Source organism: Schistocerca nitens, chromosome 7 (assembly GCF_023898315.1).
Source record: "Schistocerca nitens isolate TAMUIC-IGC-003100 chromosome 7, iqSchNite1.1, whole genome shotgun sequence".
In the NCBI taxonomy this organism is placed as follows: Eukaryota; Metazoa; Arthropoda; class Insecta; order Orthoptera; family Acrididae; genus Schistocerca; species Schistocerca nitens.
Genome location: NC_064620.1, coordinates 573,325,938 through 573,347,684, shown reverse-complemented (window position 1 = coordinate 573,347,684; position 21,747 = coordinate 573,325,938). Strand labels below are relative to the sequence as shown.

The following is a 21,747-nucleotide window of genomic DNA, read 5'->3' as shown; positions in this document are numbered from 1 at the left end:
GTCGATGTATCTCGTATTATCCATTGTACCGTGGATTACAGCTAGATTTCCAACGCCTGACGCTGCCATACAGCCCCAGACCATGATACCGGTCCCATGGTGTTTGACTGTGCGATGCATGTGTTTCATGTCGAGGTGCGTATTCGGCTTGCGCCAATCTTTCTTTCTTGCATCAAATCCGATTACACTGAACTTCGATTCGCCGCTAAATATCACAGTGTTCCAAAACTCCATCGGCTTGCTGATGTAGTCCTTGACAAACTGCAGGCGTTTCTGCCGGTTAATTTCCGATATGTATGGCTTTTTCCTGGGAGAATGTCTATGCATGTCAGCCTCATTCAACACATTTCGTATACAGAATGAGATTTTCACTCTGCAGCGGAGTGTGCGCTGATATGAAACTTCCTGGCAGATTAAAACTGTGTGCCCGACCGAGACTCGAACTCGGGACCTTTGCCTTTCGCGGTCAAGTGCTCTACCAACTGAGCTACCGAAGCACGACTCACGACCGGCACTCACAGCTTTACTTCTGCCAGTACCTCGTCTCCTACCTTCCAAACTTTACAGAAGCTCTCCTGCGAACCTTGCAGAACTAGCACTCCTGAAAGAAAGGATATGGCGGAGACATGGCTTAGCCACAGCCTGGGGGATGTTTCCAGAATGAGATTTTCACTCTGCAGCGAAGTGTGCACTGATATGAAACTTCCTGGCAGATTAAAACTGTGTGCCCGACCGAGACTCGAACTCGGGATCTTTGCCTTTCGCGGGCAAGTGCTCTACCAACTGAGCTACCGAAGCACGACTCACGACCGGTACTCACAGCTTTACTTCTGCCAGTACCTCGTCTCCTACCTTCCAAACTTTACAGAAGCTCTCCTGCGAACCTTGCAGAACTAGCACTCCTTTCTTTCAGGACGAGGTACTGGCAGAAGTAAAGCTGTGAGTACCGGTCGTGAGTCGTGCTTCGGTAGCTCAGTTGGTAGAGCACTTGCCCGCGAAAGGCAAAGGTCCCGAGTTCGAGTCTCGGTCGGGCACACAGTTTTAATCTGCCAGGAAGTTTCACATTTCGTATAGTTTGAACATTAACAGTCTTGTCGGACGTTACCTGAACAACCCCAGCAATAGTTGCTGCACTTGTAGCAGGTTCCTTCCGAGCAAGTGCGATGATACGGCGACGCTCTCGTGTTGTAAGCACTTTTAGACGTCCAGGACGACACTTATTTACTGTTGTTCCAGTCTCTTTATATTTATGAATGATGGCTCGTACCGTGGTGTAGCTAACAGATGCCTCTGCTCCGATTTGTCGATAGCTTCTCCCTTGTGAATGGAGCAATACCACTCTCTCACGCAACGCCACTGAATGGTTCTTCTTCTTCGGCCCCATGCTGACCACTATCGCGCAATACAGCAACATACTAGCGACTGGGCCGTCAACAACACGCAGTGTCTATTGTGTACCTGAAAACCCAGCAATATACCGAGAAGCCACGCTCTGCGCCAATACTTTTTGTGTGCAGAGGAGATACATGTTTCCCCTTAACACTGCATTTCTTTGTTAATGGTAGGCACTGTGGGCAGAATTGTAATGTCTGGTATGTGAGGTAGCACGTACATGTGCTGTGTACCGGAAGGTGCGGCGTTTGTAACCAGCAATGATAAATACGCACGTGTGCCAATGCTTTTTGGTGCGATTGTACTTGCCCTAGTATTTCCCTACCGAACTCCTCGATCGTTTCCCAGGCACGTTTTGCTGGTGCGATGGGGCGTTATCGTGGAGCAATATGACTTTGACTTACCTTTTTTTCTATATTCCGGTCGTTTTTCACGTAAGGCTCGATTTAAATCGATCATTTGCTGTGGGTAGCGATTAGTGTTAACGGATTCACCAGGTTTTAGCAGTTCATAATAGATGACATCCTTCTGATCCCACCAAACACAGAGGATTGTCTTCTTTCCGAAGCGATTTGGTCTTGTAGTGGATGTCGATGGTTTGCCTAGATTCACACATGGTTTACGACGCTTGGGATCCATTTTGCATCACCTGTCACTATTCGATGGAGAAACGATTTTCTTTTGGATCTGGTGAGCAGCAATCCACAAGTGATCTTTCGATTTGCTTGCTGTCTTTCATTCAGTTCATGCGGTACTCATTTCCCCACTCTCTGCACCTTTCCCATAGCTTTCAACCGAAGAGAAACGACTTCCTGCGTCACATTCAATTGTTCCGCAAGTCCCTATTAAGTTTGAGCATCATCTTCATCCAACAAGGTCTGCAATTCGTTCTCTTCGAACTTTTTCGTCTGTTTCCCGCGCTCGTCGTCTCTCACATCAAAACCACTACTTTTGAATTTTTTCAACTACTCGAAACAGTGTTTTTCCCAAGAGCATGTTCGCCGAAGCCTCGACAAGCATTCGCTGGGATTCTGCAATAGTTTTCTTCAAATGACAGAAAACCAATCGTAGTTCTCAGGCACAAAACTTTCCATATTTACGAGTTTTTAACAGATACCGATGTACGAAACTTGGGTTACTGTGTGTTGACATTCGTCGTCGGCCGTTACAGGAAGCAGATGGCGCTGCAGACGCGGTCTCACGGGCCCTACACTGACTGCTAGCATCATCTGTAGGGAAATCCCGGTTTCATACTCATACACCTGGTACATCCCTTTCATACTTGCAGAAAGAAAAGTAGTTCACTTCTCGATCGTATTTCAGTTTATTTTGATGCCAAGCACAGCGCTGTCATAGTAGTAGACATCCACATCTACACGCTTAAAAGTGTTGAGCACAGGTTTCATAGAACCGCTTTCAGACCATTTCTCTACCCTTCCACTCTCGAGTAGCACGTGGGAAAAACGAACACCTAAATCTGACCATGCGAACTCGTATTTTATCACGATGGCCATTTCCCGTAACTTCGTGGGTGCCAACAAAATATTCTGGAGTTTCGAGAAGAACGTTGGTGATCCTGGCCTCGTGAAACGATCTTGTCTACATCTACATCTACGTGCTTACTCTGCTATTCACAATTAAGTGCCTGGCAGAGGGTTCAATGAACCACCTTCATGCTGTCTCTCTACCATTACACTCACGAACGGCACGCGGGAAAAACGAGCACTTAAATTTTTCTGTGCGAGCCCTGATTTCTCTTATTTTATCGTGATAATCATTTCTCCCTATGTAGATGGGTACCAACAGAATGTTTTCGCAATCGGAGGAGAGAACTGGTGATTGAAATTTCATGAGAAGATCCCACCGCAAGGAAAAACGCCTTTGTTTTAATGATTGCCACTCCAATTCACGCATCATGTCTGTGACACTATCTCCCCTATTTCGCGATAATACAAAACGAGTTGCCCTTCTTTGTGCTTTTTCGATGTCATCCGTCAGTCCCACCTGATGCAGATCCCACACCGCACAGGAATACTCCAGAATAGGGTGGACCAGCGTAGTGTAAGGAGTCTCTTTGGTAGACCTGTTGCACCTTCTAAGTGTTCTGCCAACGAATCGCAGTCTTTGGTTTGCTCTACCAACAACATTATCTATGTGCTCGTTCCAATTTAGGTTATTTGTAATTGTAATCCCTAAGCATTTAGTTGAATTTACAGCCCTCAGATTTGTGTGACTTATCGCGTAATCGAAATTTAGCTGATTTCTTTTAGTACTCATTTGAATAACTTCACACTTTTCTTTATTCAGGGTCAATTGCTACTTTTCGCACCATACAGATTGAAGTGTCGGCAGAAGTGCCAACACCGTGTTATTTGAGGAAGCCGAAATGCACGCTATAAACTCACGCAGGCTGGCGTGAGGTCTGAAACATGATACGTAATGAATGCTATAAAGAAAAGTACGTATCTTCTGGAATACTTAACTTTAATCCATAATTGGTGAACATTGGTCTTGTTACTGTACATGCTTCATTAGATACATAGCAAAGGATAAGTGGCGCCTTGCTAGGTCGTAGCAATTGACTAAGCTGAAGGCTATGCTAACTATCGTCTCGGCTAATGAGAGCGTAATTCTCAGTGAACCTTTCCTAGCAACGTCGGCTGTACAACTGGGGCGAGTGCTAGTAAGTCTCTCTAAACCTGCCGTGTGGCGGCGCTCGGTCTGCAATTACTGACAGTGGCGACACGCGGGTCCGACGTATACTAATGGACCGCGGCCGATTTAAAAGCTACCACCTAGCAAGTGTGGTGTCTGGCGGTGACACCACATTCCTCCCCCGCAAATCGGCGAACGGTTGTATTATAAGCCTTCCGCCCGCCGTGGGGAGGACCGCATGTTGACGTATGCGACGAGGTGGGGAGCCTAACAACAGGTGAGGCTGTGCCACCCGCACCCGGCCATTCGGTCCGAGGGGAGCTAGGAAACGTCTGAAAACCTAGTCCAGGGTGCACGCCAACATGCGGTGTATGCTCCCGTAAAGAGACAGGAGGGGCCGAAGGGTCGACCTCCATCGCGTCGGGGTACCCGACGGGCGAAGACGTCATCTGGTCCGGAGCGAGCAAGCGTTCCATGTCGGAGGACAGCTGGTCACGGGAAGCGATCGGCGGCGCGTGACCCAGGGAGGCGCCTGGCGGTTGCAGCGAAGTGTCTACTGCGGGCGGCGCCGGCGGGAGAACAGGCGGCGGCGGCGGCGGCGGCGGCGCGTCGCCATGGGGCAAAATGGAAGGCAGCGTCGGTAACACCTGGGGATGAGGCGAGCCAGTAGATGGGTCCCCAGGGCGCCGACCGGACGGCACCGTCGCTGAAAGCAGACGGGGAGCGGCAGAACCCAGGCGACGACAGAGGCGCAGCTGATTGAGATGCCGACGCACCTCACCAGAGGCCCCCAAAACCAAATACATAGCGCGGCCGAGGCAGCGAAGAATGCGCCCCGCGAGCCAACGCTGTGAACCGCGATAGTTGCGATAATAGACAACGTCGCCTGGAGCAAAAGCAGGCGTCTGCCGCTGCACAGGAACCTGATGTGACGGATGCAACAAAGACATCAAGGTTCGATGAGGACGACCGTGGAGCAACTCAGCCGGCGAACGACCATTTCGGGGCTCAGAGCGATACGAGGACAAGAAGAGCAATAACGCGTCCTCCCGAGAATGCGACTCTTTCAACTTCAACATCTGTGACTTGAAAGTCCGGACCAATCGTTCAGCGGCACCGTTTGACTGAGGCGAAAACGGCGCGGATGTCAGATGTTGAATACCATTGGCCTTGCAGAAAGACTGAAATTCTGCGGACATGAATTGTGGGCCATTGTCGGAAACAATAGTCTGTGGAAGACCTTCAATGCAAAAGATAGCGGACAACGCTTGGATGGTGGCAGATGACGTCGTGGAAGACATCTTGACAACAAAAGGAAAATTACTGAATGAATCGACCAGAACCAACCATCGAGCATTCCAGAATGGACCAGCATAATCGATGTGCAAGCGTTGTCAAGGGGAAGTGGCTGTCGGCCATGCAAAGAATTTCCGCGGCGGTGCGGATTGTTGTTCGGCACACGCCATGCAACAAGAGCACATATTCGTAATCGCAGCATCGATTCCGAACCAAGTACAGTGCTGACGAGCAAGTTGTTTCGTTCGCACGATACCCCAATGTCCTTGGTGAAGAAGCCGTAAGACAGAGGACTGTAACGAACGTGGGACCACGACTCTGGACTGATCATTATCAGAACGCAACAGCAAAACACCACGTCGTACAAAAAGACTCTCCTTGTGAGCAAAAAATCGGCGAACCAACGGATCCGCGATCCGTGACTTTGACAAGGGCCATTGCGTAGCAACAAAACGCAAAACTGTGGCAAGGACAGGGTCAGCAGCTGTGGCTGTAGCTACACGACGAAAATCAATCGGAAACGATTCGACCACGTCATCGGTTTCTGCATCAATGAACATGCAAGCAAGTTCGGAAGAATCGAATGCTCTATCCTCAGCAACAGGCAAACGGGACAACGCATCGGCGTTTCCATGCTTAGCAGTTGACCGATACAAGATATCGTAGCGGTACTGCGAGAGGAAAATAGACCAGTGAATGAATTTCTGCGCTGTACGTGGAGGTACAGGCTTGTTCGGATGAAAAAGTGACGTCAAAGGTTTGTGGTCTGTGATGATGGCAAAGTGACGACCATACAAGAAATCGTGAAACTTTGTAACACCAAAGACGAGAGCCAAAGCTTCCTTCTCGATCTGTGAATAATTTCTTTGCGCCGACGAGAGCATTTTGGACGCAAAGGCAATAGGGCGATCATGCGAACCATCTTTGTGCGCAAGCACAGCACCGATCCCGAAATCCGATGCATCTACCATCAACAAAAGGGGTTTCTGGGGATCGAATGGCGTAAGGCAAGTATTTGAAAGCAACGCCGATTTCAACTGGCGAAAGGCGCGTTCGCATTCCGTCGTCCAGACGAACGGAACACCTTTACGGCGTAAGCGATGAAGCGGAGCTGAAATGGAAGAAGCGCGTGGCACAAATTTATTATAATAATTAAGTTTGCCCAACACACTCTGTAGCTGCTTCAAATTCTGCGGCGAAGGCAAGTCCTGTATGGCATGGAGGTGCTCCGGACTCGGATGTATGCCTTGAGCATTGATTACAAGACCCAAATATGGTAAGTCACAAGCAAAAAACACACATTTGTCCTTCCGCAAGTGAAGACCATTTTGTCGCAAGACCTGAAATAATGTTCGGAGGTTTGCTAAATCTTCTTCTTCTGTCTTTCCGGAGATCACAATATCGTCCAGATAGTTTGCTGCAGTAGGGACCGACGCACAAACAGTTTGCAGATACTGATGAAACAATGCAGGGGCGGATGCACACCCGAATGGTAGTCTTTTGAATCGATACAAACCAAGATGCGTGTTAACCACCAATACGCGCTGGGATTCTTCGTCCACCGGTATTTGCAAGTACGCATCTGCTAGGTCCAACTTAGAAAAATATTTACCCGGGCACAGTTTGTCAAAAAGTTCTTTCCGGGCGGGGTAAAGAAAAAGTGGCAATCACTAGTTGTGGATTCACTGTTGCCTTGAAGTCCACACAAAGTCTCAATTTTCCGGAAGGTTTTTGCAAAATTACTAAGGGTGATGCCCAGAGAGAAGCCTGCACACGTTCAATCACACCTTGTGATTCCAAATCGTGTAAGGTTCTTGCGACCTCATCACGCAATGCGTGGGGAACATTGCGCGCTCTGAAAAATTTCGATTGCGCGTTTACTTTCAGTTCCAAATGTGCTTTATAGTTCTTAGCGCAAGCAAGGCCCGGTGCAAAAATGTCCGCAAATTCTTCACATAGACTAGAAACACTGGCTGAAGGCACAGTCTGGTTCACCGATAGGACCTGATTGACTATAGACAAGTTAAACAACTGAAATAAATCTAAACCAAACAAGTTCACTGCAGAAGAAGAACGAAGAACGTAAAATGACACAAGTTTTGTTTGTCCCTTGTATGTTGCAAGAAGGCTGCACTGTCCTAACACAGGGAGATGCTGTCCTGAATAACTAGTGAGCTTAACATTTGCGGCACGCAACGGAGGTGTGCGCAGTTGTTTGTACGTGTCTTTATTGATCAATGAAACTGCAGCTCCGGTATCGAGCTGGAATGGTATTACGTGGCCATTAATGTCCAAATCTACAAAAAGTTTATTGTCCTGCTGACGACAAGAGCGACTGTCTCGTGCAACGTGAACAGACACTGGTACAGAATCACTTACGACTTGACGTGATTTCCGGCGATGTCGACGCACACTTTTTGTGGGACGAACACAGTCACTGTTAGAGAGAGTGGCACTGGGCAGAGTAGAATGAACTACATGAATGTCCATGGGTGAAGGTTCACGAGCCTGAGTAGTCTTGGTTCGATTCCAGCGCAAAGCAAAGGGCCTGGAATGGTTGTGAGCGTCCTTTCGGAGCTTTTTCTGGCAAACACTTTGAACATGTCCTTTCTTATTACAGAAAAAGCAAATAGCTTGGCGTGACGGGCAATTCTCACGCAAATGTCTGGTTGCACACCGCGGGCATGATTTTAGCACTGCATTTGCTTGCTGCCGCGGGACACGTGGTGGAGAGCTTGGCGGCAGCTGCGCGGACGAGCGCGAGGGCTGTTTACAGTTCTGTGCAGCTCGCCCGGCGGGCCAGTTAATGCGACACACGGCTGGCGAAGTTTCAAATGATTCCTGAGCAAAGTCAAGTGTGTCTTGCCTATCCAATATGTCTATCACTTGTTGAAGGGAGGGATTGACTAGTTTCAAAATTTGCTCCCATATACGAACATCAGAAACGTTCTGTGCAATTGCATCACGTACCATTGTATCTGAATAAGGGAGTCCACATTCACACTCAAAAGCACAATCCCTAGTAAGGCCTTGCAAAGTTGCAACCCACTCCCGATTAGTTTGACCGGCCGTACGTTTGGTACGAAAGAAAGTATACCTTTTTGGAACTACATTGACTGATTCCTTGAAATATGCATCTAATGCAGACAAAATTTCGTCGTAGTACAGAGTTGCTACGTCGCGTCGGGGAAACAATTTCACTATCACATGGTACGTCTGGACGCCGACACACGATAATAAGTGAGGCTGCCGCTCATTACCTTGAATTCTGTAGGCGGCGAGATGGAATCCAAATTGGCGTGACCACTCCGTCCAGCTTTCCAGGGCCGCATCGAAGCGTCTAAAAGGTGGTGCAACTGCATGTTGTGGCTGCGGTAGCGGTGGAGCGGCGGCTGCCGCATCGTTTTGCATTGCACGTTGACCCTGGACGAGCTGTCCAAGGGCATCAAATAACGCCTGCGTCTGCTGATTCTGCAAGCGATAAAATTCGGACAGTACATCTGGAGATTGTGGCGAAGCCATGACACAAGTAAACTAAGCAAGGATAAAGAACAAGACCCAGTTTTTACTCGTCGCCAATATGAAGTGTCGGCAGAAGTGCCAACACCGTGTTGTTTGAGGAAGCCGAAATGCACGCTATAAACTCACGCAGGCTGGCGTGAGGTCTGAAACAGGATACGTAATGAATGCTATAAAGAAAAGTACGTAGCTTCTGGAATACTTAACTTTAATCCATAATTGGTGAGCATTGGTCTTGTTACTGTACATGCTTCATTAGATACATAGCAAAGGATAAATGGCGCCTTGCTAGGTCGTAGCAATTGACTAAGCTGAAGGCTATGCTAACTATCGTCTCGGCTAATGAGAGCGTAATTCTCAGTGAACCTTTCCTAGCAACGTCGGTTGTACAACTGGGGCGAGTGCTAGCAAGTCTCCCTAGACCTGCCGTGTGGCGGCGCTCGGTCTGCAATTACTGACAGTGGCGACACGCGGGTCCGACGTATACTAATGGACCGCGGCCGATTTAAAAGCTACCACCTAGCAAGTGTGGTGTCTGGCGGTGACACCACACAGATATCTTATCTAAATCATTTTGCAATTAGTTTTGGTCATCTCACGACTTTACAAGACGGTAAATGACAGCATCATCTGCAAACAATCTAAGACGGCTACTCAGATTGTCTCCTATATCGTTAATATAGATCAGGAACAATAGAGGGCCTTTAACACTTCCTTGGGGAACGCCAGATATTACTTCTGTTTTACTCGATGACTTTCCGTCTATTGCTACTAACTGTGACCTTTCTGGCAGGAAATCACGAATCCAGTCGCACAACTGAGGCGATACTCCGTAGGCACGCAGAAGACGCTCGTGAGGAACGGTGTCGAAAGCCTTCTGGAAATCTAAAAATATGGAATCAATTTGACATCCCCTGCCGCAACGAAAAAGTCGATTGTTTTAATGACTGCCACGCCAGCTCACCTGTCATATGCGTGACACTCTCTGCCCTATATCGTGATAATACAAAACTAACTGCCCTTCCTTCTCCATGTCCTCCGCCAATTCCGTTGGTGAGGATCCCACTCTGTGGGAACTGAAATCTGTGAGAGGACGGACAAGTGTAGTGCAGGCAGTCTTTTGTTGATGTGTTCTGAAAGTGAAATCCAATCATTGGTTCCCCCTCCCACAACATTTCCTATGTCATGGTATGAGCTTAAGTTGCTTACATGTATAATCTCTATGTATATAGTCGAATCTAAAAGTTTTAAAATTGTGTGATTTATTGTGTAGCTAAAATTTAACGGTTTCTTTTTAGTACTCATGGCGAAGATCCCACGGCTTTAACTGCTCAAAGTCACTTTTTGTGCCATGCGGATGTTTAGTCTAAATCTTTTCATCATTAGTTTTTTTCTGAGGACTTTACTACATAGAAAAAGACAGCATCAACTAGAAAGAATCTACGGCGGCTTGTCAGATTGTCTCGTAAAACGTTTACATAGATTACGAACAGCAGAGTGCTATAGTGCCAGATATATCTTCCCTTTGAATACTACGAAATGTGACCTTCCTGCTTGGAAATAAAGAACCCAGTTGCACAGCTGGGTCGATAAGCACACGGCTTCGTTAGAAGCCACTTGTGAGGAACGGTGTCAAAAGCCTTCTGAAAACCTTTAAATACGGAATCGACTTGATGGGCCCCTGACGATAGCACTCATTTCTTCGTGCGAACAAAGAGTCAGTTGTGTTTCACAAGAACAATATTTTCCGAATAAGATTAAAGAATAAAGGCTACTGCAGTGCCGTTCGTCAGGAATGTCGCTCTCTTGCAGAGGTCTTGTGTTGAGAGGACTACGCAACTGGGGACTCAAATATGTTAATCAAGTCTTCACTGTGGGTCGCAGTAGAGCAGTCGCACGTTATCTGGAATAGATGGCCTCTACAGTACTCGGGGTTCTCCACGCGACTGACGCACAAGCACAGCCACCTGAGAATATAAGCGCTTTAACCAGTGGAAAATAAAAAAGAATATTGTGAAGCAATTATCACTCATGTATGAAATATTATTAAAATATTATATGGATCATACCCTACATATAATAATGACCGTACGTACCTATGAATGTGTTGCGTTGAGAACAAATCCCGTACGTTGTGTAGGTTCCTGTATCATCAATGTAATCATGCAGTCGAACACTGACACAGCTATAGAGGTGTCAGATTTCACCTTGGCGGATCCTTCGGAACGACCTAAAGTGGAATGTCCATGTGAAACAACTTGTGGGGAAAGCAGATGCCAGACTGAATTCATTGGAAGTATCTTGAGGAAATGCAATTCATTCATTTTATTTTGGTTTTTGACCAGTGAGACTTATGAGAATATTTGTAACTTTCTTTCAGAAGACCACATGATTATCAATCAGCAGACGAGTATTGTTAATGCAGTCATGTCTAGTGGCGAAACGTCGATTAACCCTGCAGTAGGCGCGTGTTGTATCGTTACGGGATTAGGCGCGTGGGGGACTCCTGTCCCCCATTTGTGTTTCTTAATTTCTCATTGAAATGATTATCAGATGTTTTTTAGTTGCTTTTTCTATGTATATGTATAGAGATGGAAATAAAACAAATTTCCAAGAAAATACATCAGTAATTTATTTCAGAGACAGTTAACACATACGGTATGCAAATGAGGCAAACACATCCACCTTTTACATTTATGACACCATTTTCTAGTTGACTTGTCTTTCTGCCTTCCACACTCGTAGCAACGTCCTTTGGAACTTTCTATGGGATTGTCTTGTGGTGTAACTGCTGAATTTATCCCCAGCAGAACACGTGCACGTCGCTGTAATTCAATGGGAATTTGAGGGACAGCAGATCTGTACTGAATTTGAGGTTTCATCATATCCCAGGCCAACCTCTACAGAGACTCCATTCTTTTCAATGATTTAGGTGTTCTAGAATTTGCTCGGCATATCCACAGTGCATTCATAGCAGAAACATTAAGTAAATTATAGGAAATAGCCATAGGCCACCTACAAGTGTTTCATGACACATAATTTTTTTGAATTAGTTGATCAAGTAAAGCAACTCCAATCTTTGTCATAATGTAAAATGTTACAATTTCTGGTTTCAGTGAATCTCTTGTATCTTTGTCAATGGTATCATCATGATGTAGTGAAGATATCAAGAGAACAGCTTGATTAACTTTAGGGCAGTATGAAACTAGCTTACAATTCTCTTGGAAGCCAAGCAAAGAAAAATATTGTGGTCTACACTTATTAGGTAAAAACTCCTTGGGGATTTCCTTCTTGTTTTTCCAGAGCTTTCCAACGTATGTCATTCCCTTGTCTTCTAGTAGCTTCTTAGCCAGTGGCATATTGCTGAACCAGTTGTCACCAGTAATGTTACGGTGAGTCCGGCTGACGGGTTCCACTAATCTCGATACCACATCTGTAGGAGAATTACTGTGCTTGAAAGGACCCTCTGGCTGAGTGCCAGCATAAGTTTCGAAAGTATATGCAGTTTTAGCATCCACCAAAGCAAATGTCTTAACCCCGTGTTTGGCGGGCTTTCTAGGAATATACTATCTGAATTGGCATTTTCCTCGAAAAGAAACTAACTGTTCATCGGCTGTCAAATACTCACTTGGAACAAAGTGTTTTGAAAAATTATGAAGAACAGTCTCAAAAATGTCTCTAATTGGGGCTAATTTATCAATTTCTTTTCGAAGGCTTCTGTCCCAAAACGTAAACATCTCAGAAGAAATTTAAATCTTTTTGCACTCATAGTTAGGTAAGAGGATTCTAAGCCGTTGCCTCTAGAGTTATCCCAGTTCTTCTAGAACTTCTTAGGTTCCTATTAGGTAGAGTACGCCGAAAAGTGCTCTTATTTCAGTCTCATCAGTGAGTCTAGTATCTCTGTCTCTGAAATATTTGTGCAATTAAATATAATTTTGTAAACACTGCTGTCTAAGAAAAGATCTAATAACTTATCTTCAGAAAGTATTGGTGATGCTTGCATCTTGGGGACAGGTAGATGAGTTATTACATTCTCTGACCTTGTTCTCACGTTTCTTTTAGGAAAAGACTTAGACCATTTTGTTTTACTGACCTTCCCAAGATAATATGAAATACTAGACTCACCGCTCTTGTTACCGATTCATCTGCAGATTGTTCAGTTTCAGTATTATGATCGCTCTCCATTAGTTGATCATCTTCATTTGAATCAGATTCTTCACAATCAAATACGTCATTTTCATCACTCTCTGCCTCTTCTTCGAGCCACCTCCTCCACACTTCAGGGTCGGAAGACACATCCACTCTTCTTTTCTACAGATCTGACATCACTAAAATAAAAACATGTTTATGAGTATTAGTTTCTGTAAATTATAGTACATGTTGAAAATTGCATAAGTAATCACTTTAGTTAACATAGATATTTTATTCAGATTAATAAAAATTGTACTTACAACGAATTTAGTAGGAAAAATGACAAAAAAAGAAAACATCTACCTTAAGAAATAGTTACATAGATAGGCGTGTGGTGGACAGTTGTACCGCAACTCACTTCGACGTCCTGCTGCTCTCTGTTCAGCTGTCCAACTGACGTTAGCTTATGCGGATCTTCAACAATGCACCCATTTGGAAGACACTGCAACTTTAAACGTAACGGAAAAAATCACCAAGTAAAACCGCTGGGTGACAGGTGTAACCCACGCGCTTTACTCCAGGGTTAAGGCTCTAGGGCTGAGCCTACCTGAAAAATTCCACAATAATTCGTTCGAAATTAATTTAACCTTATCTGATCATGTATTCTCGTAAATTTTTTCAAATATTTTACGTTTGAACTTCGTACATGCACCCACCAGTATAAAGCAACACTGCTCTAGCTTTGCAACCAATAACAGCTCGGAATTTCGTGCTCGTTGCGAGCATGCGCATTAAGGCCACTTCTTTCCCGTAGCGGACCGGGGTTTCTACATCGTTTATACGTTTTTTAAAAACTGGCCTTTCATTTGTTTCTACTTCTCGCCACCAGGTGGACACATGCCTAAGTGGAATGACAAGTCATTCAACAGTTCCCTAACAGATACCGCTACTACGCATCGTCTAGCACGCTAGTAGCAAGCCGGGCAGAATAAGAGACCATTAACTCTTAATTTAAGTGTTTATTTAAAACACAAAGAATAAGATGACATTCATAAATCATTGAATATAAATGTGAATGCACCATTGGATGTTGTTGCAAGGTGATATGAAATAATCTATGATTTAAAACACAAAGAACAAGATGACATTCATAATTTATAGAAAATAAACGTGACTGCATCATTGGCTGTTGTTGCAACAAGATAGGAAATAGCCTATGTACTTTCATAGATTAAAATTTAGTAGCTTTACTTATTTCAAACGTTGGTAGTTCCGTAAGGTGTCTGTAGGTCTTCGAATCCACAGTATTAGACGTGCTTATGGTGGAACCTGTAACATGAATTTTGTTGTTAAAATGTTGTGAGTAGTGGCAGTGACTAACTGATAGTCGAGTATATATTTCAGTGTGTCCTGTCACGTGTGAGGTCAGTTTATCTCAAAATGGTTCAAATGCCTCTGAGCACTATGGGACTCAACGTCTGAGGTCATTAGTCCCCTAGAACTTAGAACTAGTTAAACCTAACTAACCTAAGGACATCACAAACATCCATGCCCGAGGCAGGATTCGAACCTGCGACCGTAGCGGTCCTGCGGTTCCAGACTGCAGCGCCTTTAACCGCACGGCCACTTCGGCCGGCTCAGTTTATCTTGTCACTGTGTTGTCGCAAGGAAGACTATAAGTTTTCTAATATTTAAATCATTTATCTTGTAACGCATGGTATTGCTGACTACCTCAAACTGTCACGGATGCATTTATTTCATCACAAGACACACTGAATTTTGTAGGTGGAAACCCTGAATTCTTCTCTCATCTTTCTTTGAAAGATAAACTCTTCATGAAAAAAAAGAAAGCCGACTCCAAATGTGCCTATTAAAAAATTCGTATGGAAAATTTGTAAAACGTTTCCAAACGCAATGGTACAAATCAATACCTTTGTTAAGTGGCAGCGTTGTAAGGAACAAACCATATTGTTTTTACTGTGTACTATTTGGAATGGGTAATAACGGTTTTGAATGGCGTAAGTGAGCGGTAGGCGAAGAGAGTCTTTAAAATTTTCTTTCGGAAGCTAAAAGGTATGAATGTTCATTTCACATATTACAGCAGCTGTTAAATACAGTCAGAAGTGACCATGCTGTTTCAGAAGCAACACGCCAGGAAGCTTTGAAACATAACGAGGAGGTTGATGGAAACAGAAGTATAATGAAGAGAATTATTTAGACTATCTACTTTTTTGCACGGCAAGAGTTAGCTCTTCGAGGACATGAAGAACCCTTGGTGTCAGTAAATAAAGGAAATTATTTACAACGTTAGGTTTCTTGGCAAAAGAAGAACCATCCATGAAAGATTTATAGCATCCGATGGGGTATTTAAAGGCACTTCCTCATACACACAGGATGAATTAGTAGCGTGTTTACGGATGTTGTTAAAAACAAATTTCAGTTGAAGTTAAATGTAGTCCTTTTATATCAGCATATGCCGACGAAACAACGGATGTCTCAGTTGGGAGTCAAATGAGTGTAACTTTTTGTTTTGCAAATAACGAATCAGAATAAATACAAGAGATTCGTATTGTTTTATGACGTATCCAAAGACCGGAGTGCACAAGGCATAGCCACTGTTTTGTTGCAAGTAATAGGCAGTTACAATATTGATAAAAACAAATTAGTATCGCGAATGCAGGAGGGCTGCTGTGCAGTGGCAAGGAAAAATTATGGTGTCTGTTCTATGGTGAAACAAACATATCATAATGCTCTCTTTACCCACCGCTATGCACTTCAATTGAACGCAGTCCTCCTCTATCTTTGTAAAAAATTACGCAAGTAAACATTTTTGTGACAAACCTATCAGGATTTGACACGTTTTTTAGCCGTTCCAGTAAAAGATGTTGACTTCTGAGGGAAAGGGGATTTAAACTACCAAGCCCTTCTGAAATAGGTGGAATTTTCATTCATGCGCTATACAAACCAATATTCTTCACTATAAAGACCTGAGAGACGAATTTAATGATGTGATAAACAATGTAAGGTGGGATGATAATTCTTTACATCAAGTAATTGGACTAAATAGTATACCGGATGATAAAGATTTTCTTTTTCTACTGCACCTGTACAATTTGATTTTCCAGCAGACAGGTATCTTGTTTATTATCTTGCAAAATAGAACTGTGGATATAAAACTCTGTAAGCTCGAAATTAAAAACTGCATTAGGGCTGTTGAAAGACTATGATGTGTGAAAATTATTCTGAAACGCATAATAGAAACTGAGAGCCATATACATTGGACAGCAATAACTATAATTAATTTTAACGAAACAAAAGCAAGTATTCAGAAACTGAGAAAGCTAACATTCGAAATAATTGACACAGTAGTAGTAAAAATGGAAACTAGATTCCAGGGCTTTCATGAAACAAATATTATAGAATTTGTAAATGAGGAAAAATTCTCAGGTTATAGTAGGCCAAACAATTTCCCGATACGTGATACTTCTTTGACACTGAAACACTGAAAGGAAAACTTGTGTGAGGATAAACATCTACAGATTCAGGACCACCTTAAATACGTTATAAGCAATGGATTAAAAAACTTGTTTTCTGAATGTGTGAAATTATTGTCGTTAGTTCTTGCAATTCCAGCAACCATCGCGTCTTGCGAAAGAAGCATGAGTACATTAAAGAGCGTTAAAACCTACCTTCGCAACACAATGACAAATGACATACAGTAAAGTTGGCGATTTTGGCTAAAGAGAAGGGAACTATAAAATCTACAACCAAATGACAGGAGTTCATATCTCGTGTTTTCGATGTTTATTATAGTTGTATTCATGTGTAGCTGTTTTATCTTTTTATGCGTGTATTTATAACAATATCTGTAGTAGTTCCAAACTTAGTAGAAATATGTAACTAAGTTACTTTCGCAGCGTTTCTGTTTTACAAGTTTTTTAAGATATTTTTTTCTGATTTCGAAATTCGTAATTCTCAGTCGGCTCTACAAAAAATACCACGCTTCGCTACTGGTCATGTCATCCGGAAAAAACGGGAAGTTGACACAGAATCGCGTGCGCCAACTAAGTTGGATTCAAGCATATTTTGTGACTGGATACAATAGAAGCATACTGTCTCATCTGTAATGACAGAATATCATTCTGCAAGGAGTACAACATAAAGCGCCCTTATTCTACGAAACACGCTCATAAATACAATGGCTACAGAGACCAGGTAAAAGACCGAATCAGTTCAATGAAAAAAAAAAAAACAAAAAAAAACAAAGAGCGGTCAGCAGGCCAATAGAACATTCGGAAACTGTAACAAAACTAAGCTTTAAGACAGCATAAGCTACTGCCGAAAGAGGAAAACCTTTAAATAGTGGAAAATTCATGAAAGAATGTTGGCGATAACTGCATCAGCAGCGTGTCCAGAACAGATATCATTAGTGAAAAATACAAGCTCGTCTTATCAAAACTTAACACGACGAGTTGACGACATAGCAAAAACATTGAAATTTTACCCAAATCACTATTAAAGGAATGTGTATTTCACAGTATAGTGCTCGATGAAAGTGTTGATGTTTCAGATACAGAACAGTGACAGAGAAGTCGTAAATTTGCTTTTGTGCTGCTTCTTATACTAGTGGTTGGAAAGTGATACCACTGGGGCGTATATAGTTTGATAAAAAATTATTAAATTTTAGTTCCATTTTTGTTTGTTACTTAAGGCTGTAATTTGTTTTACGCATTTTATCTTCATGGAAGCTTCGACATGTTGGATTTCGTCGAGGAATAATTTGATTTGTTTTCAAATATGTCACATCATATGAAGGGTGGTTGAAAACTGTACGTCCAAAAGTAAAACCACCTCCTTAAAACAACTGATTGTTTACTTCTTCCAATTTCTCATTGGATTCGTTTATTGTTATAATAACAAAAGTTAATTTTGCGAAAAATTTTGACATTGCGAGTATTTTCCAGAAAGAAACCACCTTCTTCATGTTGTTGGGGCTCAAAGGATTAAACAGGGAAACAACCGACACTCGTAAAATAAGAAATGCGCAATTTATTAACAAGAAAAACAGTAAGGGGCAACCGAGTGTTGACCATGCCTCCATTAAAATACAGTACCTCAAGCGAAATACCTACTGAGAAAGCAGTAGATGCTTATAGGTCTCTTCTTTTTGGCGAGATACAAATGCGTCCTCGTGGGCAGAAAATATTCAACTGACACAGTTGTTTGGATGAGGTCACTATATACACTGACAGCCATAAAAATTGAAACACCAGGAATATGCAGTGTACACAATATGGTAAGGAAGAAGACATTAAAATTGTAAGTCATTTTGAGGTATGCAGGGTGCGAAATGTAATCATCTTTGGCAGGAACAGTGGCGGTAATAAGATCGGGTATCGATTCGAAATGAGGTTGGATTACAGGTACTGGTATGTCGTTACAGGCTGATCCAGCTCTGCGCCAGAGCTCATTAACTGTAGCGGCTGGCGAGTGGTGGCGTACCACTTTCTTGGCGATACATGACGAGTTGTTTTCAGTGGTTGAGACATCTGGAGAGCGTGGTGAGCAGTGCAGAAGCTGAACACCCAAGATAGCGAGGTGGGTCAGGACAGCACAACAGTGGCATGCAGTCTTATGTTATCTCGTTGAAAAATAACGTGACAGAGACCTTCAAAGTACATACGCACACTGAAGCGGCGACTGAAAATTTTTACCGAGGCCGGATTCGAAACCGAGCCTCCTGCTTACCAGGCAGATACGCTAACCACTACGCGGTCCTGGCACAGTGGCTGTGCATCTGCCTAGTGAGCTGGAGACCACAATTCGAATCCCGGCCTTGGTAAAAATTTTCAGTCGTCGCTTCTGTGTGCATGCATATGTCACAGATACCAGAAACGAAAAAGGTCTCTGGAACAATAAGAGTTTCATTTGATGGAGGCCTTTAAGACTGGGCACAGCCACCGGCCCTAACATTCCAAAAATATAACGCCCGCTGTCCACACTACCGGCCACGTGAACCAGAGATGATGACCTTCACGCCAGGTACTGGGCCCGCAATCTGGCAACATTTGTTCTCTGCCGAGTCTCCATACACGTATATGTTCATCGCGATGCTGTATGCACAAGTGGTTCTCATTTGACTGTCCAGTGCCGCCACCGGGCGTAACAATGTACGCGCGCCTCTCTATGCTGAAGGATGGTAGATTAAAATTACTGTGGCTTCATTTCTTGAGTTACTGCAGAATTAAATAGTTTTCATAAATGTTTCCCTTTATGGCCGATCTGAGGTCCGCCATATTTAACGCTGCTAAATCTCCTTGGCCACAAACAACTTCTACAGGGTTTCCCTATGATGTAGGTTCTCCTCTGTGTCACTCGCACACTACAGCGCCTAAGCCTCATTCAGCACAATCGACGCCTGTGAATTTTCCTATCTCATGGAGGATCTGCGCTCTTTGTGGCACACGGTCCTGGACGACAGGTTTCGTTTCACAATTCCTGAAGGCTGACTCTTTCGGCCATATATTTAAATGAGAGAGAAATACTCGTTAACTCACACATTATCTTGTTGCTCTTAATCTGAGCATCGAAATCTCATACTTGACGAAATATGGAAGCAGGTAATTTGTTTTATTTTTCCTCAAATGCAGCAGTGCCTCTCATGTAGCGATAACAATTTTCTTTTCCCGCCTTGACCTTTTAGTTTGAAAGCACGGGTGAATGGTTTGAATGCTTTGTAGAAGTCAAAGAAGTCTATTTGCTTATTTTCCGAAGTGGCATTATAAACGCTTAGAATTTCGCTTTTTTCGTGTCGCAAAGATGTCTCCCTGAACCAGCATTAGCGAATCGCAGGCCGTCACGCCTTCAAGTCGTCTGCTGGAACAGCAAGAAGCCCTATCGGCTTTTCTGCCCATCCTCATTGGTTAGTGCAGCGGGCGCCACCTCCCCCTCCTCAAAAATTCGGCTTCCGCTCTGAACAAGTGACAGAGGTTTACTTTGTGCCGAGGAATCGTTTTCCAGCCCTCGCTCGGTAAGCAAGTGTCTTCGTAGTGGACACGAAATTAGATTAAGTCGCGATGTATCTGAGTTGGTAAATCACTAGACTTTAAGCGTCAGCGTTTTCTTGTTCCCCTCTAAAATCTTAGTGTATTATGTACTTACTGCGTGTCAGATTCACTTAATGCCAGCTGCAAAAATTGTGGCCGTGCTCCAGACGTTGTCACACTCCCCGTGTAGTTATCTGTCTTGCTGGAAACAAGCCCATTTCCCGGCTCATAATACTTGTCGTGGCTGTGTGGTCCTGTATGGCCAATCAAACAATATGCCTCTCCCGTCAGGCGCTAGTCGCTTGGGGCCATTGAAACCTAGTATGGCGTGAGGAGGATCCTGCTGAACCCATCGAATCCGTATTCACATGCCAGTCATGGGATCCCGACCAAAGCGAGCCGCAGTATATCAGGACAATACTCGTAGATCTTTGTACCGATAGGTGAGGTGACGACGGCTGTCGAATTGCATGGTGGTAGTCGTTTCTCCTTCATAGGCTGCGTTCACAATAGCACCAGTAACAGCTGAAAGGCATATAAACTAACCGAAACGCAAGTATGTCGCTGTTAGTGTGGTATATCGACACTTGGTGCATCTTTGAATGCAGATATAGTGTAGGTCGGGCGAAGATGCCATACTTAAGGTTTGGAGGATCAGATGGCGTGTTAGAATTGGAGATTTAGAATCAGCACTGTTGTTCCCTGATGAGATTTTTCTATGTAAAGGCCAGTTGACGTTACAAAACCATTAGTAATTATATGCGTATTTAATTTTTTTTACGAAAAGTGTCGTTTAGGCATCTCACCACAGGCATCGGGGTGAGATAACAGTTATATTGCAAGGAGATTTCAGCACTAGTTTTGTGCATTTATGATACAACATAGCTACATAAGTAATTCAGAAAGCAAATTTATTACGTTTGTAAGGACTAGAATACGAAACAAATATATAAATACATTTAAGAGTAAGCAAATGACAACAAAGCATCCAGATGAAATCAGAATTCATTTGCACAGTTATTGCACATGTTTTCTTCCTCTGTACAGGTTTCATGCAACCATTTATTGCAAATGACACACTGAATCCAATCCACCTTTGGCCCATTTTTATCATAGTAATTCTTGGCACACTCAGCACAATAATCACTGTCATTTGGTGAGGTACTTGGTTTGCTAAACTTAGACCTAGCTGGAGTTGATTTTTTGCTTTTAATTCGCTGTGATCTAGCTCTTGCTGCTTATTTTCGACTCCCTTCTGTGAGAAATTCAGCAGTTTTCTTTCTGCGCCTAGATGGTAATGGATCCAAGATAGGCATAGGAGTAATTTCCTCGAACGATGTTCCTCGCATCGGCTCATTATCAACCTGTGCTTCAAGTCTTCTACTGCCTTTCTGTGGGAGACCAGCCTGAGCACATCCCCTACAGTCGGTGTTATATCCTTCATTCTTGTCTGCCACACTAGTAGCAACCAGATCAGAAATTTGAAATGCGTCCTCTGGAATTCTTTCCGGGTTGTATGGGTACAAGCCACAAGCTTCAAATCCAGATTGAGCATTGGATGGAACTGTAGCTTTCTTCCAGGCTTCGCTGAGAAAGACTGGGAACTATGCTCTTGACACTTTACGTCCAGGATGACACAATCTCCAGTTACGCATTGTCGTGTAAAAAGCGTGTTTCAGTGATTTGAAAACACACCTGTCAAGAGGCT

At 43.7% G+C, this 21,747-nt stretch overlaps 1 protein-coding gene across 1 annotated transcript in view; it reads left to right on the top strand.

Annotated features, from left to right (window-relative positions):
• LOC126195138 (solute carrier family 22 member 1-like) overlaps positions 1–21,747 on the top strand; it is a 286,230-nt gene that overhangs the window by 37,921 nt on the left and 226,562 nt on the right. The gene's annotated exons all lie outside the window — the stretch shown is intronic.